The 27,416-nt window shown below is 47.3% G+C and overlaps 1 long non-coding RNA gene across 1 annotated transcript; it reads right to left on the bottom strand.

The window, feature by feature from the left end:
* Positions 1–3,414: 3,414 nt before the first annotated feature.
* On the bottom strand, positions 3,415–4,790 carry LOC117040092. Its single transcript, XR_004425822.1, has 3 exons — positions 4,707–4,790; positions 3,610–3,692; positions 3,415–3,468 (listed from the first exon to the last, which is right to left on the bottom strand). It is a non-coding gene; the product is annotated as an uncharacterized LOC117040092 (long non-coding RNA).
* Between the last annotated feature and the right edge of the window lie 22,626 nt (positions 4,791–27,416).

Raw genomic sequence — 27,416 nt, forward strand, 5'->3', positions numbered from 1 at the left:
GCCTGCCTGGTGTTTTTACATGAGTAGAAGGTGTGCTTTTATTTAAAATGCATCTCTGGGTTATCTCTGGGGCATAGGAATTCCTTCATATTTTTTTTCCAAAATATAGTCTGGCCCCCCACAAGGTCTGAGGGACAGTGGACCGGCCCCCTGCTGAAAGTTTGCTGACCCCTGCATTATGGTAATTAATTTTGGTATGTGAGCCTACTCCCACAGCCCTATCCTAACTAGAGGTGTGTGTGTGTGTGTGTGTGTGTGTGTGTGTGTGTGTGCTCTTTCTCAGTTGTAGCACATTGTTATGTGAGCAGCTGTTAACAACAAAACACATCACCATTTGCACATATTCCGGTAACACCAGATCCTTGATATATCAAAAGCATACATAAAGGGACTGCTGATGGGTCATAAGATGAACTTAGTTTATTATTACACTTCAGAAAAATAACTATTTTAGGGCAGGGCCTTGTCAGCATTTGGTGCTTTGCAGCTGTATCCTATATTATCACTTCTCTATAAAGTTGGGGAACATGGGTGGCATTGTGGTCTCTCTGCCATTCTGTAGATGCTGCCGACCACGGATGGAGGCCCCCAGAGGTCTTGTTGTTGTGGAAATCTCCTCTGCCATTGCTGCTCCACCAGCAATTGTGGGGAGCGGGGGGTTCCCACAGGGTACTAAGTCCCTTCATTCACCCAAGATGCTCATAAACTGCACCCCTCCTGGAGTTTGTGCCCATAGGTGTTTAGGGAAGCTTTTAATATTTGATGAATCATTGTATTTTAATATTCTGTTGGAAGCCTCCCAGAGTGGCTGGGGAAACCCAGCCAGATGGGCAGGGTATTATTATTATTATTATTAATAATAATAATAATAATAAAAACAACAACCAGAGGTGGTGGTGAGGAGATTAAGATAAGGTTACCAGATTTTTTTCAAAGAATCCGGGGAAACTTTTTTTAAAAAACAGAAAAAAGTTTATTTCAAAATATATATATATTTTTAAAGAAAATTAAGAAGTAATATCTTCTCTTCTGTGGTCTCTTCTGTTGTGCGGCCTTCCTCTGGGCCCCCGCCTGATCTCTTGGAGGAGCGCAGTTGGCTCTGGCTGGCTTCAGGAGCTGCTCGCTGCCTTGCCGGAAGTCCCCATATGTGCCGTTGAACCAATCACGCAACATTCATTCCCTACTAATAAATCTACAACACTTAAAATATCAATCCAGGGACATTAAATGAAATCCGGGGACATTCCAAGGATGGATTTTGTCGGGGGACAGATTCGTAAATCCGGGGACTGTCCCTGAGAAACAGGGACGTCTGGTAACCATAGATTAAGAGGAAAGAGAAATAAGGACACAGAAACCCTGCAAACTCCAGGACAATGAGCCAGTAGGGCATTGGATGAGATGGGTTCTCTACAAAGGATTCTCAACACATTCACTGGAGGATTGTGCTGTAAGGAAGCCTACCTTTAAGTTGCACCAAAATTATTTTGTAGGCGATGACCGACTTTTGGATTGTCTCTGAAAGCTTCTCTTCCAGCAAAATTGTTTTCAGATAATCCTCTTTTAATGTATGATTGGTTAATTCCACACACACACACACACACACACAGACACAGACACACCATTGGTGAGCAACTGCTCCGCACTTCTCTCCTCCAAGTCATTGCACAGGAAATAACCTCCAAAGTTTCTTGCGTACAGGAACTGGTGTACAAAAAGTCCACCAACCTCTTGTGATACCACTGAGTTTGTAGCTGGATGCGCCCTTCCGTGGCATTTCCACACCCCCCCCAGAAGATTCCAGTTAACGGGCTACAGGCATGGATGAAAAAATGCAAGCTGAGGCAAAACATGGAAAGATGTTGACATGAAATATAGCAGGAATCCCCGAGGCCAAAGTTAGACAGGGCTCACCTGCCTTTCAAGTGTGAAAATAGGTACGGTAATTGTGTGCGATGGAAACTGTTCTCTGAGATTATAAAATTTGTCCTTCCCACTTATCGCATTCAATGAGATAAAAGGGGGCACTAGAGCGGAATATTTGCAGCATTTTACCTAGGGAAGCAGGAGAAATTTGTTTCAGTCCCCGGGTAAAGGCAAATCTATCAAAGCTGCTCTTTTAGAAACAATACGCAAACCAAACCACAGCTCTGATCCAAAATGTACATTTATTCAAATTTTGCAATGCGGTTCTCCAATATAATTCTTCCAATATAGTTCTTCCTATAATTCTTCAATGAAGATGTCGTCTGGATGGAAGAGAATGAGAATGAGAATTAGATTTTCCCACAGGCCTTTATTCTCCACATTTATACCCATCCTTCAGTCCCAGGTTGGAAATGTAGCTGGAGTCAGTCCGGACGCGGCCCTCCCAGGCCAGGTGGGAAAGGCCTGCCAGGCAGGGAGCAGCTTCTGCAGCACTCCCAGCAAGAAGACCAGGGAGGTGGGTCTTGAGCAAAGAAGGGACAAGGGAGTTGGCTGTCTCCACGGTGTTGGGGCTTACCTTCTTTAGGCTTCAGCCGGAAGCAGGCCAGGTCCGGCCGAATAACCGTCATCTGCAGAGGAAAGAAATATTGGGGTCAGATGGGAGCAAGAGAGCACAGAAGCAGCGCCAAGCCAGGAAAGCCAGGCCTCGCTCTGTCTTGGGCCCAATCCCTTGTTCCAGAGGACCTCCCTGGGTCCTGCAACCTCCTGGGCAGAGGTGGAAGGGCAGCAGCAGCAGGAAGGGGGCAGGAAAACCCTCTGGCCTCATCCTGGCTCCAGGGACACACACCGCTGCATCACTCGGCGATGTGCTCTTGGAGGGATGGAAGCAACCAGAGAAACGAATAGAAGAAAGCGAGGTACGTACTCTAAGGCGGGGGTATTGGCGGGCAATTTTCAGCAGTAATGAAATGCTTCTGGCCGCTAATTCCTGAGCCTCGCCGCTTTCCCCCAGGGCGTATCCTCGGAGATCCTGCAGGAGGAAAGAGCGCCTCACAGTCAGGGGCCAGTCTGGCCAAAGTGGCCCCCACTGCCCCCACCACGGAGTCCCTGGCACTTCTGGCCCATGAGGGTTTGCCAGCTTTGGTCTTGGACCAAATGGGGGGGCCAAACAGGCTCTGTGCGCCAGAAATAGGGCAGTCCGCTGGGTGAGGGACAGGGAGGGGGCAACCCTAAAACCACCCCTGATGCCATCGGGACACTTACAGTGAGAAGTTGGAGGAGGGTGCCAGGATTAGGCGCTGCTATGAGGAGACTTCCCAGAAGGAGCCGGTAGTGCTGCTTCAGATTCTGCGGGAAAAGAGAGGAGAGTTTGAATGCAGGGTTAGAGTCTGCAAGTGTGTGACCAAGAAGAAGAAAGAGGGAACTCAAGACAAAGGACATACCTCTCGGTCCTCCTCCTTTTCTGGGCCCTCCAGTACTGCCTCCAAGGTCCTATGGAGGATCAAACTGAGCACATCGCTGCTGAATTTGGGGTGCATAGTACTGCAGAGATGAAAGGGAGAGGGTTTGACGCTGCCTGCCTCCTCCGAGTCTCCCTTGCCCCCTTCTCCCTCCTGCCTGCTCTTTCCCACCCGGAACTCCCCCTGGAGTTCTCCCCCCACCCATGCCAAAGACCCCACTCACCTTAGCTGGAGGAGGGCCTCCAAGGCAAGGGCCAGGGTCAGGGGGCTCCGAACCCTGGAGTGCTCCAAGGGCCGCAAGATGTCCTGGAAGAGAACAGAGGAGGAAAACCAGCTCTTTCCAGGGCCTCCAGAGGACAGCTCCAACCCCAAACACCAGGCTTGGCTTTCCAGGGGAATGGCAACCCCATGCCCTAAGCCGGCAGGGTGGTCCTCTCTGCAGATGCAGAAGCCCTTCCTCCCTAAAGTCCCTCCTTCCCCCCACCTCCCCGCGGGGGTCCCTCACACCACCCCAGGGCCGTCTCAAAGGGATCGTGCGCCCTGGCGCGACGATCCCTCGGCGCCCCCGGTGGGCCGCTTCTCCGCCCACCTCCCTCCCGCGCTGGCCGCCCCTCGGGAGGGGGGGTGGGCGAGCGGGGGATGGGGGCGTGGCGCTGCAAGCCGGCCACCCTCCGGCGCCCCAGCTGGAGCGCTGGGAAGGGCGCGCAAAGCCCCACGCTGCTCCAGCGCCACGTCCATCATCCCCCGAGGGGCGGCCAGCGCGGGAGTGAGGTGGGCGAGCGGGGGATGAGGGGCGTGGCGCTGCAAGCCGGCCACCCTCCGGAGCCCCAGCTGGAGCGCTGGCAAGGGCGCGCAAAGCTCCGCGCCGCTCCAACGCCACGTCCATCATCCCCCGAGGGGCGGCCAGCGCGGGAGGGAGGCGGGCAAGCGGGGGATGAGGGGCGTGGCGCTGGAGCGGCGCGGAGCTTTGCGCGCCCTTCCCAGCACTCCAGCTGGGGCTCCGGAGGGTGGCCGGCTTGCAGCGCCACGCCCCTCATCCCCCACTCGCCCACCTCCCTCCCGCGCTGGCCGCCCCTCGGGGGATGATGGACGTGGCGCTGGAGCAGCGCGGGGCTTTGCGCGCCCTTCCCAGCGCTCCAGCTGGGGCTCCGGAGGGTGGCTGGCTTGCAGTGCCAGGCCCCTCAGGGCGGGGGCAGGTTGGGGAGGGGGCGCCCGGTATGCCGGCGGGCTCGCGGGGGCGCCCCTGGGGGGCCTGGCGCCCTGGTGCACCGCGCCACCTGCCCCTATGAATGAGACGGCTCTGCACCACCCATCACTCACCAGAATGGCTTTGGCCGTCTCCTGCTTGGAGCACTTCAGTGTTCGGAGCTCAGCTGCCTGGCAGCTCTGGATGACCCCCAGGAGTTTTAGCTGTTCATCCTCCAGCAGCTGAAATGCAAAAGTCAGGCTGTCAGTTCCGAGTGGGGGGAGGGCTACTCCGCATCTGAGACTGCAGAGTGGGGGGCAAAGAGCCCGTGCAGTGGGGGGCAGGTCTGAGGGATCCAGTCCCTGCTCTTGTTTTCTCCGATACTCACCTCTGGGGAAGGGATGGGGAACCGCAGCAGAACTGCAAAAAGAAGGACGTGGGAAGAGGTGAGTACCTGGCAAGGCTATTCCAAGAGTTTTCTCCTGGATTCCAAGTCCTACTGCAGGGGTGGGACACCCCAGGCCTTGGGGGCCAATCCTGGCCTCCTTTCCCCAGAATGGGGCACCCCAGGGAAGGTGCCCCTCCCGCTGACAACTGCTCCCCCCCAGCCATGCCCCGCAGCCCTGCCCCCTGCTTCCTTCATTGGACCCCACAAAACAGGTTGGCAGCTGGGGGGGGTTGGGCTCGGATGAGGCCATCTGGATCTTTGCATCCTTTGACTAGTTGCCCCCCCCCATGCCCATGCCTGCCACTTGCTCACCTGGCGCCACGGGCTGCTCTGGGCCTTGCTGGGGGGCCACCTTGTGGCAACAGCTGAAAAGGCGCCTGATCCTAGAAGAGATGAGTGGAGAGGAGAAGAAGAGTTTGGATTTGATATCCCGCTTTATCACTATCCAAAGGAGTCTCAAAGCGGCTAACGTTCTCCTTTCCCTTCCTCCCCCACAACAAATACTCTGTGAGGTGAGTGGGGCTGAGAGACATCCAAGAAGTGTGATTAGAAAAATTACAGAAGCATAAAGAAGCTAAGGAGGACAAATGTTACTGAATTAGGTAAGAATATATATGTTAAATACTGAATTATTTAGAAGGAAAGAAAAGGCATTTAAACTAGATTTTAAAGATTAGAGAGGAAAACTGTAAATTATATTTGATTATGGAATCAGCAGGGGGGGGCTGGTGAAGTCATGGAATAGGATTGAATGTATGTTTACCTGACCCAGTAGGGGGGTCGGGAATAAGCAATAATTAGAATATTGAATGGGGATGAATTTAAAATGATTTTAATGGCTCCTGTGAGAGGGGGGCAAGGGTAAATTGCTCCCTCCGGTGGGAGAGGAGGGAGTAGGGAAATGAAATGTTCGACCTTGTAATATTTGTGCTTTTAATTGGAAATTTTTATAAATTTTTAATAATGAGAGACATCCAAGAAGTGTGACTAGCCCAAGGGCACCCAGCAACTGCATGTGGAGGAGCGGGGACACGAACCCAGCTCCCCAGATTACAAGTCTACCACTCTTAACCACTACACCACACTGGCTCAGATGTTGGCAGCCCCAATTATTGGGGGGGGGTGTTTGTGTGTGAGGAGTAGACCAGGAACCACCGCCGAATTGGCAGAACAGAAATACGTATGTGGAGCCTAATCGATCTTTGCCAGCCCACTGTGACCAATTCCTTCCATCTCTCTGCACTTCAGTGACCTGAAGGGCATCATTAGAGCCTGAAAGAGGAACACCCAGCAGCTGCATGTGGAGGAGCGGGGACGCGAACCCAGCTCCCCAGATTACAAGTCTACCACTATCCCACACTGGCTCAGATGTTGGCAGCCCCAATTCTTAGGGGGTGTTTGTGTGTGAGGAGGGGCGTCTGGAGAAAACCGGGAACCACCACCGAATTGACAGAACAGAAATACGTATATCCTTGCCAGCCCACTGTGACCAATTCCTTCCATCTCTCTGCACTTCAGTGACCTGAAGGGCATCATCAGAGCCTGAAAGAGGCAGCCCAGAGCATGAAGGGCTGGCAGAGAGAGAAAGGAGGTCCCAAGTGCTCTGGCTTCAAAAGCTACGGCCATGCCAGGACCCAGAGAGCCTGGCCCCTTCATTCATGCAGTCAAGCAGTGTATAAATTTCATGAAGCAAAGGAAATCAACAGGGAGAGGGGAGAGCTTTGGTCATTCATTAACATTGTTACCGGAATTTATGGAAAGGGGGGGGTTCCCCCTCTAGCAGGCACCCTACGCCCCTCCGACTGTACCCCAAATCGACACCTTCACTTCAGCAAATGTCCCCACAAAACACATCCTGACACAGTCCTTTCCCTTTTCTATTCCAAAGAGTAAATAAGGGTAGAGCCAGGGGCGTCGCAGGGGGGGGCGGGGCGGGGGGCCCCCGGGCAGCGCCCCTGCTGGGGGTGACCCATGGGGGGCTGCCCCGCCCACTGGGCTTTTTTTCTATAATTTTTTTATTATTATTCTTTTTAGTCTATTTTCGGCACTGCCGGGGTGGAGCCGCAGGGGCCACCAGTGAGTCGGGGTGTCACCCCCCTCGCTGGCCGCTCCTGCGGCTCTGCCCCGGCAGCACCCAAAATAGCCCCCGCGCCCTCCAGCGGCTTTTCGCGGGCTACAGAGGCTCCAAAAGCCTGCGCCCGGCACCCCCCGGGGGCGGGGCGTCGCCGTGTGTGCGTGCGTCATGACGCACACGCCGCGATGCCCCGCCCCCGGGGATGCCGGGCGGGAACTTGGGGAGCCTTTTTGGGCTGCAAAGAGTCCTGAAGCCGCTGCTGTAGCACCCCCTTTGTGCTACAGCAGCGGCTTCAGGACTCTTTGCAGCCCAAAAAGGCTCCAAAAGCCCGCGCCCGGCACCCCCCGGGGGTGGGGCGTCGCTGTGTGTGCGTGCGTCACGACGCACACGCCGCGATGCCCCGCCCCCGGGGATGCCGGATGGGAGCTTGGGGAGGCTTTTTGGGTGCAAAGAGTCCTGAAGCCGCTGCTGTAGCACAAATGGGGTGCTACAGCAGCGGCTTCAGGACTCTTTGCAGCCCAAAAACGCTCCAAAAGCCCCCGCCCGGCACCCCGTGTGGGCGGGGCGTCGCCGCGCGCGCAGGGCGACGCCCCGCCCCCAGGGGTGCCTCTTGGCTTCCCGCCCCGGGCAGCCAAGGGGCTAGGAACGCCCCTGGGTAGAGCTCCACCAATCTGCTCAGACTATCCAAATAACTTTCCAATAGCAACCAATGCACGCCATGAAACAGCCCCCAGCACAAAGCACATAGGCACTGCAACTGCCGACCAGCCATGACCTCTGCTCTACAAATAGGAATTCTCACTGGCAAAAGAGGAAAGTCAGAACCAGCCATGAAAACCGTTCTTGGTCCATTGAAACTAGTCTTTTGTGTTTCAGTCTAGGCTCTTGTACTACCAACCCAGCTGTACGCTTGTGAACCATGAACCACTTATAAATGCCATCTCCAACTCCTTGAAAGATTCCATCAATGGTGTCTCTGAAAAATGTGGCACATCACTTGGGAAGACAGGCAAACTAATACCAGTGTCCTGGAAGAAGCAAAGATCACCAGTGTTGAAGCAATGATTCTCCAACACCAACTTCGCTGGACTGGCCATGTGGTTCGGATGCTTGATTATCGTCTTCCAAAGCAACTACTCTATTCCAAACTTAAAAATGGAAAGCTTAATGCTGGTGGCCAACAAAACAGGTTTCAAGACTCTCTCAAGGCCAATCTAAAAACATGTTGTATAAACACCAATGGCTGGGAAACACTGGCCTGCGAGCGCTCCAATAGGAGAACAGCCTATTGGGCTTTGAAGACATTTCAACTCAGGATGCAAGGGAGAAACGAGCTAAGAGGAAGGTACGCTTGGCAAACCCTCACTGTGATCAACTTCCGCCCAGAAAACTATGTCCCCACTGTGGAAGGACATGTGGATCCAGAATTGGCCTCCACAGTCACTCACAGACTCACGGTTAAAACTCACTGTTCATGGAAGTCAATGTTACTCAGCTACGAGCGATAGAAGAGGAGGAGGAGGAGGAGGAGGAGGAGGAGGAGGAGGAGGAGGAGGAGGAGGAGGAGGAGGAGAAGAAGAAGAAGAAGAAGAAGAAGAAGAAGAAGAAGAAGAAGAAGAAGAAGAAGAAGAAGAAGATAAGATATCTGGTCGTAGTCTCGCCTACTGTTGCAGCGGGAAAACCATCAAATATTCATATAAAAGCAGTCCAACATCAGATAGACACTGTTCCAATGCTGTTATGCTCAGAAGGATGCTGTAGCACCAGGGGCGGCACTTGGGATATGGCTAGGGGCAGCCATCATCCCTGAAGCATGAGACCACGTACACAGCAACCCTTCTGCCTGGGTGATCATCACTGCCCTCCTGGTCTCTGAGTGCCAGACAGGGGGCCATCTCAAGGACAAGAGTGGATCCAACCTACATGGATTGGGGACTTGGCCAGGACAATAGGGGGTACTCAACTAGGCTGGGAAACAGGAACAGATATATAGATTTTCCTTTGCTTTACTGAATGGGTGTAAGGTGGGGGTCAAGGGAGGGACAGGGACAAACCTGATACTCAGGTTTCCACCGGAAAAAACCTCCCCGTTTGTGACACAAATGTGATATATGTGTGATGTTTTATTAAAAGGTGTTGTGGGTAAAATGGGCTTCTTTCTGCTTCTTCTATGTGGTAGTTGGAAGTCCTGTTGCAACAGTTCATTGAGTAAAGACCAGGCCTCTCCAGAGAGCCAAGGCTGTGCAGGGGACCCCACGACTCTCTCTCACACACACACAACCCCAAGATGGAGAGAAAGGGAAGGAATGCTACTTACAGCCTGAACATTTCGTCCAGGAAAAGATCCCACCCTCCTGTCTAAAGTAGCTAACTATCTAAATGCCCACCCAAGCCTAAATCTGAACCCAACCGCAACACCTGCCCCAAGCCTACACCTAACCCCCGCCCTAACCCTACACTTAACCCTAACTACTCTATGTACAAAATAAAAATGTACAAAATATGTACAAAATATGCACAGATGTGCACAAAAATATAAAAAATAAAGAACAAAAATATTAAAATAAAGAATAAAAAATAAAATAAAAGTGTTAAAACAAAAGAATAAAAGAAAATAAAAATAAATAAAATAAAAGTGTTAAAACAAAAGAATAAAAGAAAATAAAAATAAATAAAATAAAAGTAATAAATGAAATAAAAATAAAAATAAGAAAATGGAAAAAATGACAACAAACCAAACTCCTCTCTAAATCGCCACCAACCACCACCAACCGCCACTAACTCCTCTCTCTCTCTCCACGCCTCACTACAAACCCACAATGGCCGCCTGCAAGTCAGTGGCTTTTAAAGGAGAAGCAAGAGATGTCACAAAGGAGGGTGGGTCCTTGTCACCGTGGCAACTCTCCCCCCTGGACCTGGGCCCACCTGGCCCCTCCTGAGAGGTGATGCTTCTGTGTCAGAACTCGGAGGCACCTGCTGTTCCGCCTGCAGCTGGGCTGCATCTTCATTACGTGTCTTTAGGTGCCTCTTCACCCAGGCCTTGGGCAGTTAAACAACCTATGGCCTCCTAAATGTGTTGGGGGGCTGAAGGTGCTATATCAATGTAATGCATAAATAATAATTGTGGAACCACCAAGTCCAGAGTCTAAAAGTACCCCCTCTATCCTGTATCTACGGCACACCCCAAAAGCAGAAGGGCTCACTAAGTCTTGCTTATTCCACGTAGAGTTCTTTCCACAACTCCACCCTGCAGATTGTCTCAGATTAAAGTTTCCATCCCGTGCCTTGTGAGTGGTTTGCTTTGCACTCCGTTTCCGAAATCCTGCTTATTGCTTTATCACAGCGACATTCCACAGTGACGAGAAGAATGCAGACAAGTGAGATAGAATATCCAGAGAGAAATGAATAACAGGGTGTGGAATGGAGCATCTTGAAAGGGGGCGTGGCTGGCTGGCACCCTGAATAGGAGCACTCTACACTGCAACACTTTGTTGCAGGTCTTCCTTGTAAGATACAGTTCATAAGGAGACTCCAGGGCATATACACCATACATCAAAAGGTCATTTAAAGCTCATAACTTCGCCCAAATAATCCTGGGAACCGTAGTTCAAAGAGCTACAATTCCTGACACCCTTAACAAACTACAGTTCTCAGGAGTCTTTTGAGGGAAGACATGTGCTGTACGTTGCCGATTTACTAAAAGTCAGCCCCCACTGAGGCTTCTACAAGGGAGAAGTGTGACAATATTTGGGTCCCACCCCTTTCTTCCTTCAAGCTTATGGTTATTTAGGTAACAATGGGTGCCTTTTACCTCCACCCAAAAATAGTTTATCATAATAAAGATACATGTTCATTGTCTTGCATTTTTGCTTTTGCGATGGAACAGAATTCCAAAACGGTGCTTGGGAATTTGGAGTTTCAGATCATACACTTGATGGCTGCTTATGTTGTATTATTATTATTATTATTATTATTATTATTATTATTAATAATAATAATAATAATTTTCATTTATAACAATCCAATAAAGGGACTTGATGGCTTCTTTGGGTGGTCCTGGTTTTCCCAACCTCTGGAACAAACAAGGGAGTCGTAGGGACCTATCTTGACGCTCTGTCCAACAGCTACCTAGGGCACGTGAAACAAAAGGTTCCTACACCTCAAAGGATTCATGTTTTAAGGACCAAACTACAGCTCTTGTGTTTGGAAAACCCCAACCCCAACGACATAATGGAAGGAAGGTGAATGTGGAAAGAGTCAGGACAGGCAGCAGAAGCGACTCCTGGAAACACTGATGAACTTTTGCAGACAAAGCAGATGCTCTTCCCTTCCTTTTCCCTTTCCAGCACCCCAAGGAAGTCCTGTGAGTATCTTTCATTATACAGAGTCAGCCAGAAACGCCAGCAGAACGCGTCTCCCTTTCAAAACAGGTTACAGGGTTTAATGACACAGCTCCCTACGCATTCCTGTTTCCTCAGATGATGCCAACGCTGGATCCCCAGGTGGCAGGGCTGCAGGGTGGGGAGGAGCTCACCCCTCTCTCTGAGACCTGCCCACAGATTTCTATTCAGTCCTCTAAATGCTCTTCCTTTCCAGCTCATCCTGGCAGCTAGCTGGGACTTCCCTGGAGTGTTGCACAGCCTCTGTGGAAAGAGCACCACCTGCTGCCTCTGAATTTCATAACAAAATAAAATTAAAAATTCCTTCCAGTAGCACCTTAGAGACCAACTAAGTTTGTTCTTGGTCTGAGCTTTAATGTGCATGCACACTTCTTCAGCATGCACACGAAAGCTCATACCAAGAACAAACTTAGTTGGTCTCTAAGGTGCTACTGGAAGGAATTTTTTTTATTTTATTTTGTTTTGACTGTGGCAGACCAACACAGCTACCTACCTGTATCTGAATTTCATGACAGCCAAGGATGGGGAAATTGTGGGCCTCTAGAGCAGGCATAGGCAAACTCCGGCCCTCCGGATGTTTTGGGACTACAACTCCCATCATCCCTAGCTAACAGGACCAGTGGTCAGGGATGATGGGAATTGTAGTCCCAAAACATCTGGAGGGCCGGAGTTTGCCTATGCCTGCTCTAGAGGTTCACAGAATTGTACAGTTGCAATGCAGGAATCACAGCTAAACATTTTTTGGATTACAGCACCATGGCCAGTTGTCAGGAATGATGGGAGTTGGGGGGCAGCAAAATCTGGAGGGCATGTTGACTAAGAGGTTAAGAAAAAAAAAGTCGAGAGTATTCTTGAAGATTCAGTGCTTTCAAGGTTGACATAATATGTAGTCACACTATTTACTGTTGATCAACGCATTGCCAAATTAGTACAGTGGTACCTCGGGTTACATACGCTTCAGGTTAAGAACTCCGCTAACCCAGAAATAACGCTTCAGGTTAAGAACTTTGCTTCAGAATAAGAACAGAAATCGTGCTCTGGCGGCGCAGTGGCAGCGGGAGGCCCCATTAGCTAAAGTGGTGCTTCAGGTTAAGAACAGTTTCAGGTTAAGAACGGACCTCCGGAACGAATTAAGTACATAACCAGAGGTACCACTGTACTGAAACTCTTCATGCATTTTCAGAATTTACAGATAATGATATTGCTGGTGTGTGCATTTTGATGAACTGAGCATCATACCAGTGGGTCTAATTAAATAAATGTTGATAATTTTATTAAATATTCAGGGTAATGCATATTAAGCACAGCTAATTATATATTTCAGGCATGTCCAATAGGTAGATCGTGATCTACTGGTAGATCACTGGACGTCTGTGGTAGATCACCAGAAGATCAGTGGCTCCCCCCAAAGAAGCTAAAAAAAACTTTGGCTCCCCTAAAAAACAGCTCAGCACCTTGTCCTGCATCCCTAAAATGACCCGAACCCCAAAAAACAGGGCTTTCCTTCCTAAAAAAAAGCTCAATAACTTTGACCTGAACCCCCGCAAAGGGGGTAGATCACTGCCAGTTTTTAACTCTGTGAGTAGATCGCAGCTCTTGGAAGTTGGCCACCCCTGGTCTATACCACTGAGCCTAGGGCTTGCTGATGGAAAGGTTGGCAGTTCGAATCCCCGGGACGGGGTGAGCACCCGTTGTTCAGTCCCAGCCAGGGCCATCTTAGAGGGATCGGCCACCGTGGAGCGGCAATCCCTCGGCGCCCCTGGCGTGCCAACTCTCTGCCTGCCTCCCTCCCGTGCTGGCCGCCCCTCGGGAGGGGGCGTGGGTGAGCGGGGGATGAGGGGCGTGGCACTGGAGCGGCTTTGCACGCCCTTCCAGCGCTCCAGCTGGGGCTCCGGGAGGCGAGGGCGGCCGGCTTGCAATCCGCCCGCCCACTGGCGAGCGAGTGAGCGCCCGCCCGCCCATGGGGGCGGAGGCGGGTTGGGGAGGGGGCACCCGGTATGCCGGCGGGCTCGTGGGGGCAACCCTGGGGGGCCCGGCGCTGTGGTGCACAGCGCCACCAGCCCCTATGGACCCTGGTCCCAGCTCCTGCCCACCTAGCAGTTTGAAAGCACGTCAAAAGTGCAAGTAGATAAATAGCATTCTAGTGCCTCCACACAAGTTGCATTTGTGACTGAGGGTGCCCATCAAGAGCTGCATGGCCCGAGAGCCAATGCAGTGTCAGATTGTTGATTGAGGACTGGAGAGACCTGGTTTCAAATCCCCATTCGGCCATGCAGTCATTAGGTGACCTTGGGCTAGCCATTATTTCTCATTCTAACCTTCTTCACCCCCAATATTTTATTCAAGCCCCCCCCCTCGCCCAGTGTAGGGCAAGGAGAGCGGGGGATTGTGCCATCTGGCAAATGGAAATGCTTGCTCAGACAAAATGATGAGAAGAGCGCAGCATTGAATTCCGCCCATAGTAATTAAAGTTGACTTCAGATTGAGACTGTGCAGCTAAAAGCATTACTGAGGAAATGTGGGTGCCACATGATGAGGTAATTCTGTGAAAGTACCACCAGTTAGCACTTCGTATGTGCTCAGAATTCTAAGTCCCTTTTTGATCTTCTTTCTGCTGTCATTCAGATAGGGGTGTCGATGGGGGCCTGTCCTCTTATACTCCATAAAGCACCAAGCACATGAGTAGGCAAACTAAGGTTTGGGGGCCAGATGCGGCTCAGTCGCCTTCTAAATCCGGCCCACGGACAGTCCGGGAATCAGCGTGTTTTTACATGAGTAGAATGTGTGCTTTTATTTAAAATGCATCTCTGGGTTATTTGTGGGGCAAAGGAATTCGTTCATTTATTCCCCCCCCCAAAAAAAATATAGTCCGGCCCCCCCACATGGTCTGAGGGACAGTGGACCAGCCCCCTGCTGAAAACGTTTGCTGACCCCTGACCAAGCACATTCATGGTGATACACAAATACTAAGTGAAAAACAACCGTTGCCTTGTTTCTATTCACATTTCCTAACCTCAGCATAAACCTCAGCATATATCATTTTGATAGGTCCTTCCACTGCTATTTCTGCTGGATCCTTCCTTTTCCTCCACCTCCAGCCACCTGCAAGTTGACTTCTAGTGTGATACTTGTAGAACAATGCACACTCAGGAGGAGACAAAAATGCAATCTTCCAATGCACAATGTGAAATGAAATGAGAGGGCGATGGCTATAATTTATTGAACAGTTTTAGATTGCCGTCTGCTGGCCGTTACAATTAAGGCAAGTATCCCAAACAGCCTGGCTGGCTTACCTGAGAGCTGAAGGAGAACGCCCCATCCCTCCTTATTTCACATGATTAGGGATTAGGAAGAAATTCAGTTAAGTTCACATTGAAAGGCGAATCTATCTAGGGGCTCATCCAGACTTCATTTTGTGGTGTGTTTCTAGGAACAGGTCCCATACCCTCCAACATTCCTCAGGAGAAAATAGGGACATTTTTCACTCCACCCCCCCCCAACAGACCCTCCTCGACCACCTTTCGTTTTGTGTCCTCCCCCTCTGAGAATTTCCTATCAGAACAAGGGCGAATGCCACCAACACTTCACCAATGGGACATGCACACACATCCTCCACCATCGTCAAGTATGAAATCTCCTAAACAGGTGACAGTCAAATACTAATAATGCTAGCTTTGATTTCAGCACTTCAAGGCCCAGGGCAAGTGTACCTGGCTGCCCCCACACTCTGCAAGGACCTGCAAGGTGTTGCTAAGTAGGATAAGAAAGCTCTCAACAGCTTGGGGCTGGTTTACTTGTGGGATCAACTTGCCCAGTGTATGCCCACTGAACCACTTCAATCTGTGGAACTGGCACTGTTATGGATGCCACATAATGCTAATTCCACGCTTGTAATAAATACATCTTTTTGAGTGGCAGCACCTACACTTTGGAACTCCCTGCTCATTGAATTAGACACATACCTTCGCTGCATGCTTTTCAGTGTCTGCTTAAAACATTTTTGTTTAGGCAAGGCTATCCAGACCTATAGAAGTTACATATATTTTATTTCTTTTTTTAGCTACTGTTGATTTTACTCATCTTTTGAATATTTTAAAATACCTACTTTTCATTAAAAGAAAAAACCAACCCACATTTTAATGTCTTAGTTTATATTTTTGTAAACAGCTATAAGGTTGTTTGTTTTTACAAGCAGTATATATGTGCATGTGTGTGTTTTAAATAAATAAAATAAAAAATACATTTCCAAGTGAATTCAATGCCTGCGCTGAGAATTTATATTGCAGTAGTAAATTTGAATTTTACCCAAAACTATCACCCTCAAGGCAGATCTTATGAAGAATAATTTGAATTATTCTGCACCAATAATTAAACATGCTAACATGCAGTAGGCCAGAGATCTCTTCAACACTTACTCTGCTCTAGTTAAATAAGCAGGGGTAGATTGTAATACATCTAAAAACATGCACAGAAGTGCTTTTGACTGCTGTGATGTTTACAAAGCCCTGAATTTCTGCTCCCAAAATTAGCATTGCTCTAAAGGCATTTAAAATTGGGCAAATTGATCCCATGAAGTTAAATTTTGGGAGTCTATTTAAGGCAATTTACCGTAAATATGCAAGCAACTGGTTTCTGCAGAAAAGCTATAGGCTATACCAAGATAAAAAATAAAAAAAATCCTTCCAGTAGCACCTTAGAGACCAACTAAGTTTGTTCCTGGTATGAGCTTTCGTGTGCATGCACACTTCTTCAGATGCACACGAAAGCTCATACCAAGAACATACTTAGTTGGTCTCCAAGATGCTACTGGAAGGATTTTTTTACTTTTTATTTTGTTTTGACTATGGCAGACCAACACGGCTACCTACCTGTAACTATATACCAAGACAGCAGTATGATTTCACCTGCTCTATTTCTTTAGAGCAGGCATATCCAACAGGTAGATCATGATCCACTGGAAGATCACTGGACGTCTGTCTGTGGTAAATCACTGGCTCCTCCCAATGAAGCTCCGCAGCTTTGGCTCCCCTAAAAAAAAGCTCTACATCTTTGCTCTGAAGCCCCCAAAACAGGGCTTTCCCTCCTAAAAAAAAAGCTCAACTTTGACCCGAACCCCCCCAAACATGGATGGCTTTCCTTCCTAAAGAAGCTCAACAACCTCGACCTGAACCCCGCAAAAGGGGGTAGATCACTGCCAGTTTTTAATTCTGTGAGTAGATCGCAGTCTCTTGGAAGTTGGCCACCCCTGCTTTAGAGCATTTACCATTTGTGCAAAGTTTTTTCTCTTACCAAAGACCACTGCTTTGGATTTAGCACTGTTAATAACTAGAATCGTTTTTGTACAGAAAGCAATAAATGTCTCAAAAACTTTCTCATGCCGTCTTAAGATGTCAAAAATAAAATAAAATCATCAACACAAAGTAGTACATTTACAAGTCTATCCAGAATCTTGGGCATATGGATTTTTTAATATATATACAAATGTAGAACTATATTTTTTAAAATAAAAATGAAAAGAGAATGGATTTAAAATCCAGCCTTGTTGAACTCATTTACATGCAGAAATCTCTGCAAGAACACATTTCCATCCTGTTTGAACTGTCAGACATGTTTCTACACAAAGCACCCTTATTTTAGAAAGGAAGTCTCAAATCAATATTTGCTTTTAAAAAATAATTTCTCCTAGAGACAACTTCTATTTATAGAATCAAAACTGCACTTAGATCAATAAATGCAGCCGGGCTGCCTTTTGCTGTATTTTAGTTATAAAGTGGAATACTGTAAAACAATCATCTTGCTTTTCTGGAGTCAAGCCTACTGTTCAGCATATAGGATTCTCTTCTGCCCAGGTCACTAATATTAGAAGGACATTCTTTGCATCGTGTTTGGATGATTTATCAGTTAGGCTGATATGTCCGTAATTTCTAGGGTCTTTATAGTTCTTAAGTGTTGGTACAATGTGGCCTGCCAGGAATGGACAGCATGGCGGTCCACTCGCCTGACCTCTGGTCATTTATGTCTCTGTTGCTTACGAGGAAGTAGAGAGCAAGTGTCAAGGCAGTGGCAAGGTGTGAACACAGCAGCAGAACCAATCCTGTTCCCCTGCTGCTGCTTTTGCACCCCCCCTGCTTCCTCATACTAAGTAGCAGCAATGTGACTGACCAGAGGTTAGTTGAGTGGTGGTACCCTACCATGCTGCCCATGACTGGTCCTGGCTCATTCAACAACTGCTCTGGGCTGCTGAGACTGCCGCTGCTGAGTTTCCCGGGGACATTGGATGAAATCCAGGGACATTCTGGGGACGGAATTTGTCTGGGGACTTATTCACAAATCTGGGGACTGTCCCCGGGAAACGGAGACGTCTGGTAACCCAACACTAGGGTCATCTAGGGTCAAGAGTCTCACGCTCTACCAACTGAGCTATGCACTGTTATTGCATTAATATGTTGCAGATTTCACCTGCAAAAACACACCAGTGTGGTGGGATTATTATTTTTATCTAATCCCACTCGCTCTCAGGCATTAACCTGAGGTGCCATTTAAAGTGTGTATACGTAATTGCACTTGAATCTGTCCTGCAAAATACTGATAGTCTGGAGGCACCCTGCGTTTATGGGTCATTTTGAGAAATCTTTGGAAAAGGACAAATTGCTGGATGACCTGATGCAAGAAGTAGATCCCCGAGCTGTCTCACAACTTGCCAACGAGGAATTGATAATTAATCAATGGAGACAAACAAAGTGAGTGACTTACCAACTGAGGAGTGATTCATTATGATAATGAAGGACCTGGAGCTTGTTAAAACCTTCTTGTCTGAATGTAGGGAGCTGTTCACTGCACAAATGGAAAGTTGTAAAAATATGGGTTTGTGCATGGATCAGAAGGAGACTCTTTCCAAGACAAGCTGCTGATTTATAAATCCTCCGACAACTGTCTACTAAAGAGTCGATGGGAGGAAGGGGAGTAACAAAAGGGGGGGCATTTAAAAAATGTAAAGAAGGATGAAAAATAATCACAGCACTATAAGAAAATGATGTTGGGGGGAAAACACACATTTAAAATCTGTTAGAGGGAACTCCAAATTCTGGTGAACAGAAGCAGTTTAGAAAAGAGAAAAGAGAAAAGATAAGATAAGAGACAACAAAATCAGAGTCCAGAAATATGGACAGGCCTTATCTGTGTGTGCTTGATAAAAATCTGGAGACACAGATGCAGGATCCTTGGACATGTGCACTTCTGGGAAATAACTCAAGGAGTAAACAGTAAGGTTCAGCTGCAGGGCACAAAAGATCTGGAACGTGCCAGAGGGAAGGTGTATGTATGCAGTTCTGCACTGCAGTTCTGCAGTGAGGCACAGCCACCCTCCTGAGACTAATGTCACTGCAACTTACCTGGATGGGGCAAGCAAGCGCTGGAATGGAAAGAATCAACATACCGGTATATAAAATCAACATTTGCAGGAGGTAGTCTTCAGCTCCAACGAAAGAGTTCTTTTAGGCTCCTTTTTATTAGCTTTCTCCCTCTAGAAGCGCAGAATGAGTTTTTAGAGAGACTTTGAATTCAGGGGAATCATTTACATACAGCTGCAACTTGGCTTTGGATTTGTTGGCCAAATATAAGCTATTACATGGGCAGAGTTTAAATGCTGGGTCAACATACTTTATATTTTTGCATCTACCCTTCTTCAAAGACGCCAGGGCAGCTTCCAGGGCCTTCCAGTTGTAGTTGGACTTGCACCCCCCCCCCCACTAGCCTGTGTATGCATCATGCATCCAAAGCTCATTTTAAGCACATCCTCACAAGAATCCTGGGAACTATAGTTTGTTAAGGGTGCTGGGAATTGTAGTTCTGTAATGGGTAAATTATGCTTCTCAGTATCCCAGTGAGGTTCATGGCTGAGTAGGGATCAGAATCTAGCTGTCACTCTGTATCAGGTATCTTCAATCTGTTTCCTTTCCTTTTCAATTTTTCTTTGGCTAGCAATATTTTTTGCAAAGACTTCTGTTTTCAATTCACATGGACAATGCCTATTAATGCGAGTGGTTCCTTGGGATGTCAGAGAACGGCAGAAATCTAAATGGGAGTGGAAATTGCTGGTGTTCACCTATTCATCTCGCCTCCAGAATGGGAACCAATCCAGCAAATACGATCAGTATTTGATGTAGTTGTTGCTATCAGTCCCCAAATGACACATAATATATTACTTTTACCCTGCATTTGTGTTGCTTTCCCTTTGCATTGAAATGAATGGGATGGAATAACATAATGACAACCTAAGTTATGTAATTAATTAATTATGTAAATCGTGTAGGTTGTGTAATTTTGCCCTGTCGGACAGCAAGACAAATAATCTAATTTTTGATGGAATACAAACTGCAACAGAATGGAAACAGCTCTGCAGGCAACAACTGTGGAAAAAGAAACGAAGCCTTCTTACATCCCAGTACGGTATTTAAAAACTGCTGTATCCATGCAAGAGCATTATGCTGGTTTTATACTTGCAAGGAAAAGAAAGGAAAACCTTATGTTATAAAAGCAGCAGCCTCTTCCACAGCTCAGTGCAAGACAGACAACCAAGCCTCAGTGAAATGTGATCACTGTTCCTGCGTCTGGGGCCCAGGCAGGAACACCACCTTTTGCTGCAGCCTGCTTTGAGCACTACTTTGATTTTCTCTCATTAGCATGCGGAAGGGAGAGAAGTGTCACTCAGTGGTGATCAATCAGTGTCAGTTCTGCTTATGTTGATTGAGTGCAAGTCAAGTGAGCACCTGGGTCCCACAGGCCTTTTTTTTAAAAAAAAAAAAGCACGTTGAGCGCATTTAGAGGTTGGAGCACTGCATGGTGTGCCCCGTGGGGCTCCCTTTGAGGAATGCTGACACGCTTCGGCTGATGCACAATGCAGAAGCTTAGCTGCTAACTGCAACGAGACCACAGGAGCACATTACACTGCTGGGCCAACATTTGCATTAGCCTCTCAACAGCTCCCAGACAGGCACCAGTGAGAGAGCTGGTTTGGATTTGTAAAAGCTTAAATCAGGGGTGAGGAGCCTTTGGCCCATGGGCCAAATTTGGCCTGGGATGGGTCCCGATTTGGCTCGGGAGGTGCTTTCCTCCGAACAACAACCCACCTTCCCCACAACTGATCTCATGTGACAGCAGAGATGTAACAGAAAGTCAGGGTGAGGGGGTTGAGTTCAAGCCACTGATCAACAGTTGATGGGCAGTGACTTCAAGCCTGCTGGATCGGCCGTAAAACCAAATTTCCTGTAAGGAAACCCATTGCACAGCTGATCCCCGTGGTCCACAGGCTGCACTGTAGTTCCCAAGCACCCAACATTTAACTGGTTGTCGGGTGCTTGGGAAACGCTGCACAGAGGACAGGTTGTCAAAGTTGGCCTGCAGCCACCAACCCCCAGTCTAAATGACTGGCACCTGACTATTGGCAGAGCACCTGCTTTGCATGCAGAAGGTCCTTGGTTCAATCCCTGACATCTCTAGTAGGAACTGAAGCCTAGGAAAGCTGCTGCCAGTTAGTGTACACAATACTGACCTTCTCTGACTCAGTACAAGGCAGCTTCCTTTGTTCCTCTTCCCACCGTCTGTAAAGGTAGCATCAGACTGAGTGCCTATGCGGAACGGAAGTAACTGCGGCCAGCTCATCTATGCAAATAACTGGTTATGAAAGGAATCTAATCACATCAGCAAGGAAATGCCCGGAGGTGGAGACTCACAGAAGATTGCACTTCCTATGCCACAACTAGGAAAAAAAACTGCATCTTTGAAGTTCCGTAATATTTCAGAGCACCCACATTTCACACAGAGAAATGAGCCTTTTGCCAGATCAACCTCTGTGTCAATGGACACAGATCAGCCTCTTTCCATCTTGATGTCTTCAGCTCTGTCTGGCAGGTGGTTCAGCAGGGTTTCAGGAGGAAGCCTTTCTCAGCAGTTGCTACTTGATATTTCATTCTGACTAAAGATGGCAGGAATGGGAGCTTCTGCATGGAAAAGGTAAAAAAGACCCCTGGACGGTTAAGTCCAGTCAAGGGCGACTATGGGGTTGCAGCGCTCATCTCATTTTCAGGCTGAGGGAGCCGACGATTATCCACAGACAGCTTTCCGGGTCACGTAGCCAGCATGACCAAACCGCTTCTGGCACAACGGAACACCATGATGGAAGCCAGAGTGCATGGAAACGCCATTTACCTTCCCGCCACTTTGGTACCTACGTATTTATCTACTTGTACTGACATGCTTTCGAAATCCTAGGTTGGCAGGAGCTGGGACAGAGCAACAGGAGCTTACTCCATTGCAAGGATTCAAACCGCTGACCTTCTGATCAGCAAGCTCAAGAGGCTCAGTGGTTTAGACCACAGCGCCAACCACATCCCATACTGCACCACTGAACAGTTTCCCTAAACTTTCATGTTATAATTTTGCTGCAGGATTTTTTTCCTCGGGAAACTTATATTTCAGTTTCGAAGGTTTACTGGCCTGGCAATCCAGCGAAGTTAAAATTACATCCTCTTCAGGTATTGATTCTCCCATGGCAAGGGGAAGAACAGGGATGTGCTGACGAGTTCTGCACTCTTTGGTGCACTATTCTAATTCATGCAGGGTCACAGGGAACCTCAATAAATACAGAAGACTGCAGACATTTGCCCTCCAATATAGGATTCAGGGTAGGAGGAAGAATCAGACAGGGAGATTGGGGAGATCATGACCACCCTCCTCCCTGCCAGCTTCTGCTGCCTCCCCCACAATCACTGCCCAGCAAAACCTCTTGTGAACAGCAATGACTGTTGTTGTTACAAAAAACAGACAAAGCCCGGAGTAGCCTAACCTTTTTTATGGCTATTCCTGTACCGGCCAGTAGGTGGTGATGGTTATCTATTCACGAAATCACCTTGCGCATTTCGCAAACAGGTTTTTTGGGAGGAGATTAAGGGCTTCCCCCGACGTACCATATGTAGTTGCCGTTTGAGCCAACATTTTATGGAGCGAATCTGTAGCTCTGTACCTGTGGTCACACGTGGCGACTATTAGAGAGTTGAGTTTTGATTCCTACACGACTGGTTGCTTGTGTCTGAACTGAGAAAGTCCGCGGTTGTAGGCACACCTCTTAGGTACGCAGGTATCCCTCCAGCATTATGAGAGTATGCACACAAGGATAGCCTTTTCATATCTTTCCCTGTTTGTATTTAATGCCCACGGCTCTAAGAGGAACAGCGTGTTTGTCCGAGCTTTGGCAAACCTGGTTATTGTGATGTAATTTTATCTGCAGATAACGCTTGCTATCCTGAGCAGTGCTTTGATCTGGTACCCTCGCCTCTGTCTGCCACATCTCTCCTCTGAACTGAGCTTGCAAAGCCCACACCAGTGAGAGGGAAGTGGCATGAAACAGATGTCCCCAAAACACACTCACCAATACAAAACAAAAAAACAACCAGGACAGTGTTTGTATACATGCCACTCAAATGAAAGTACTGAAGATCCATTCCAGATTTTTCACAAAATTTGGATTTTTTTTGGTGCTAGAAGAAAAAGCTTCTTTTTTTTAAAAAAAAAAAAAAGCACATTCTTCCAGATTATTATATTAATAAATATGATGTCATGTGACAGCGTACCAGAAAGAAAACCTGAAAAAACAGTAGCTATACCACTCTTAATGGTGGTAATTATACACACACACACACACACACACACACACATACAGAGCCCATCTGGTAAGTGTGGAAAAGTCCTCCGGCTATGTTTCATACCTCAAAACAGTGACAAAAGCATGTTCTGCGAGTTTTATTCAGACCTGTAGTGCATAAAACCACTCTGTGGAAAAAATGGCAATGCTCAAACATATTTTTTTTAAGGTGGGGGGAATCAAACATTCAAACTTTTTTTGGCCACAACGTATCTTGAATTGCACTTAAATGCAAAGTGTTTTATATTGATTTGATGCTTGAGATATGTATTCTGGATGGTGTTGGGTATGTTTTTCAAATACTTCATAGGCAACCATTCCTGCTCTTGAGACTTTGAATGAAAATTTTGGAAACAGTGCAAAATTGGGCAGAACTTCATTCGGGGTTTGAACCGGCACCTGATGCATGAAATTTTGGTTTGTTTGTTTTTTAAAAAAAAGACAATCCAGTTTTAAAACAGTTGAAACGTAAGAACATGGTCCCATCAAAATAACACATATTCATTAAGCCCCGTTTTATTTTGGTGGGCAAATTAAGCACATACTGAGATCTACATTCCCTTCTCCTTTGTCATCATAAGAAGAGCCCTGCTAAATCAGGCCAGAGGCTCGATCTAACCCAATGCTCTGTTCTCACAGTTGCCAGCCAGATGCCTCTTCTGGTTGGGAGCCCTCAATCAGCACCTGAGCACAGCATCACTCTCTGCACTTTCAGTTCCAGCAACTGGTATTCGAAAGCATACTGCCTCTGACAACAGAGGCAGAGCATAGCTGATAGCCTTATCTTCCATCAATAGAATGCATTGGAGCTTCACACTTTATTTACAGGATTTACTGCTACAATGTCATGGGCTGGTTGAACTCAGAGGAATGATGGGATGATCCAGCTGGGGAACCCCAAGGGAAGAAGGGTCAGAGCGTGGGGACTGGCAGTGGGACTGGCATGTGTGATAGGAGGGAGAAGATTGGGAAGAGGAGGTGTCAGAGGCTGAAGAAGTAACAGGGCTGAGTGAGCAGGAAGAGCCTGTGGCAGAGAGTAGTCCAGAAGCTGGAGAGTCAGAGGAGGGAGGCCAAGAGGACCCAGGCTGGTGAAGAGTCACAGGTGTTTCCCCCTCCTGCTACAACACGCTCCCTTCCCCCTTGATCTCCCAGAACTAAGTGAGGCATGAAAAGAGCGGAGGAGAGATTGGTGATGTGCAGACACAGTTTCTGATTGCTTAGAGAAAACCCTGGATAGAAAGAGACTAAGGCAGTTGTGGGAGGACTTTGCAACTGCCTCATAGGATGCAAAATCTACAGGGAAGATTTGCTGAGCACATCCTGTGGTTTCCCCCCCCTAATAAAGAGTTAACGTCTCCTACGCCATGTGATTTACTGCTGGATGGTTCCTGACATACAAATATCAACATGTATCATATGGCCTGGACCATGTAAAGTGTGACTTGGTCCCAAAACATATTGACTTCTAAGCAGGTTAGAATCCATTCCTTTTATCAGATAGAGCACTGCCACTTCCCCACTCTTAGATTAGAGATGCCTTCAGGGTAGGGATGGGCAAGAAATTTGATTCAGTTTGCATTTAAAGGTGAGCTTACACATCTGCATTTTCTGAAACAATAACTGAACCAATACACAGCTAGCTTTCAAAATGCTCTCGGCCCCCCAAATTTTGCAATGCAGTTCTCCAGCCAAGGAAAGTGTAAAAAAATAAAAATGCATGTGCTAGAGTAAAGTGTGCATATAAATGCATATATTCGTGAAAACAATATATAAAAATGTATTATATTAGAGAAAATTGCTTTGCAAAAAATGTGTAGTCAAAATTGCATATAAAACTGTATAGTAGGAAAATGTCACTAAAATGCTGATGAGTTTTCATGATGACTTTTTAAAAAACATATATGCAAACTGATATGGAGAACAGAACTGGAAAAATGAGAAACTGAAAATGACAGATTCTTCCAACCCTAGCTATACTTTAGTGTCTTCAGGTAGGACTGGAAAAGATTCCTGCCATCCAGAGTAGACACTATTGGCACAAGTGGGTCCATGATCTGATTCAGTATAGCACACTTTCATATGTTTGCTTAAACTCATCATAGTAGTTTAGTGGTATGGCATGTATTTTACACGCAGAAGGTCTCAGGTTTAATTCCTGGCATCTTCTGGTAGGTCCTGGAGTCAGTAAAAGGACCAAACTATGCTTCCAGATCACCTGTCCATTGAGCATTCATTTTGATTTGTTTGCAGAGAGGTTACACAACATCGCATCTGGCAGCTGCTACCCCATATTTCCCAGTGCATTTCTCTTACCATTTTCCTTATTGTAAAAAAAGCCCATCTTTTTATGGGTGGGTGGGGGTTTCTGGTGCAAGAAAGGGAGAGGAAACCCAAACTGACACATTTGCCGATCCTTCCTAGAGGTGTGCATTTGGTCCCTGAGCTCAGCTGAAACATCTGTACCCCTGGATCTGAGAGTTCTCCATGGTAGCTCGTTGCAGACAGATTATCTTGAGATGAGAGGAAGGGGGAAATACATCTTGGTAATGTCTCTTGGCTGGCTCACCCTGAAGAAATGTATGTTCTATGCCTTTGCCAGAACGTTTTCTGTTTCACTGGTGGAGGGAGGATGGCGAAGCATAAGGCAACTCTGATGACGATGACAACTGGAGAAATGAAATGCATTATCTTCCTCCTTTCTCTCTTTTCAGTCGGTATTAATGCTGCCTGATCTTTCTTAGAGGTGGGGGGAAGGGGTGGGAGCAGAGCCGTCCTCCCAATATAGAAGCATTTGATGGTTATCTCTGGAATTGAATAGGACTCCGTCAATCCTCATTAATGTTCAGTAATGAGAGATTATACAAGCTCTCGACTTACCTAACAGAAAAACTGCAATTTTCATTTCCTCCCCCTTTTTCTCTTTTCCGGTAGATGAACTGCAAAATGTTATTGTTTCTGTAATCTATTCTTATTCCATTATTGGGTGCTAATTATCTTCCCAGCGCTGATCGTTTACCAGGTTTAATGAGCTCTTCACAGCACTGAATGCAAAGCAAATGGGTTTCGTCAAAAGTATACCAGGCCCCAAACAAACATAAGAGACCCCCTGAAAGTTACATTTTCAAACCATTTGCACCCAGGATCCTGCATACAGATTAGCTGCACATAGCATCAGGGAGGCCATATACAGTATTCCAGAGCTGGGACAAACTTTTATTAATTTATTATATTATATTCATATGCCACCTTTCTTCCAAGGGACCCAAGGTGGTTTACAATTTTAAAATGCCAAAGCAAAATGCTTGATATGAAATAAAGACTTGACTCTGAGGATGGGGTGGGGGGCATTGTGACTGGATCAGGTTCAAATGTGTATTTTTTTTTTAAAAAAAACTATTAAAGGTTTTCCTCAAAGCACATGCATTGTCTCTTTCTTCAGGTTGCGTTTTCTACAGATCAGTTACATTTCTTGTGAGACATTGGTGTTATATGCAGTGTAGGGATGGGAGAAAAGAGGGGGGGACAGGAGAGAGGGGGTGGGGGTGGTAAAGCTTATGTTCTTTTACTTCGTGTATGCATTGGATTTTTGTGTCAGTGTTACTTGGGTAGGTTCTCTTTCTATTCGCTTGTTATGTTTCCTTGGTGGTGAGAGAGGTTGGGGTGGCTTTGGCTGGCTGCAGTGGGATTTGTTTGTGTGGAGGGGGGGGTTGTTGGGTTAAGTTAGCCATATCGAATCATATGCTCTCAGTGGGTTTGTCTTGTTGTCTTGTTGGGCTGTGTGTGTGATAAAGGGGAGGCATGCTGGAGTGAAGGCATCTTCTTCTATATCTCCCCATGTCAGTTTCAGTCAACTGGTTAGCTTTTCTAGTAAGGCTGTTTTCCATACTACTTGATATCAGTGTTCCATGTTTATTCTTGACAGGTCCCTCCAGTGTCTGGCTGTGATGTTTCTGGCTGTTGATAGTAGGTGGTTTATGAGTTTATAGTGGGTTTATAGTGGGCATTATTATTTTGGAAGATGTACAGTAAGGCCAGCACTGGGGTGACTTCTAGTACCTGTTTAGTTATTTTGTTTATTTCTTGTATGATTGCTGTCAAGAAGAGTTGGGTTTGGGGGCATTCCCACCACATGTGGAGGTATGTGCCTGTAGAGATGCAGCCTCTCCAGTGTTTTGGTGAGGTTCCTGGGCATATCAATGCCAGTTTCTGTGGTGTTAGGTACTA

Source organism: Lacerta agilis, chromosome Z (assembly GCF_009819535.1).
Source record: "Lacerta agilis isolate rLacAgi1 chromosome Z, rLacAgi1.pri, whole genome shotgun sequence".
Classification (NCBI taxonomy): Eukaryota; Metazoa; Chordata; class Lepidosauria; order Squamata; family Lacertidae; genus Lacerta; species Lacerta agilis.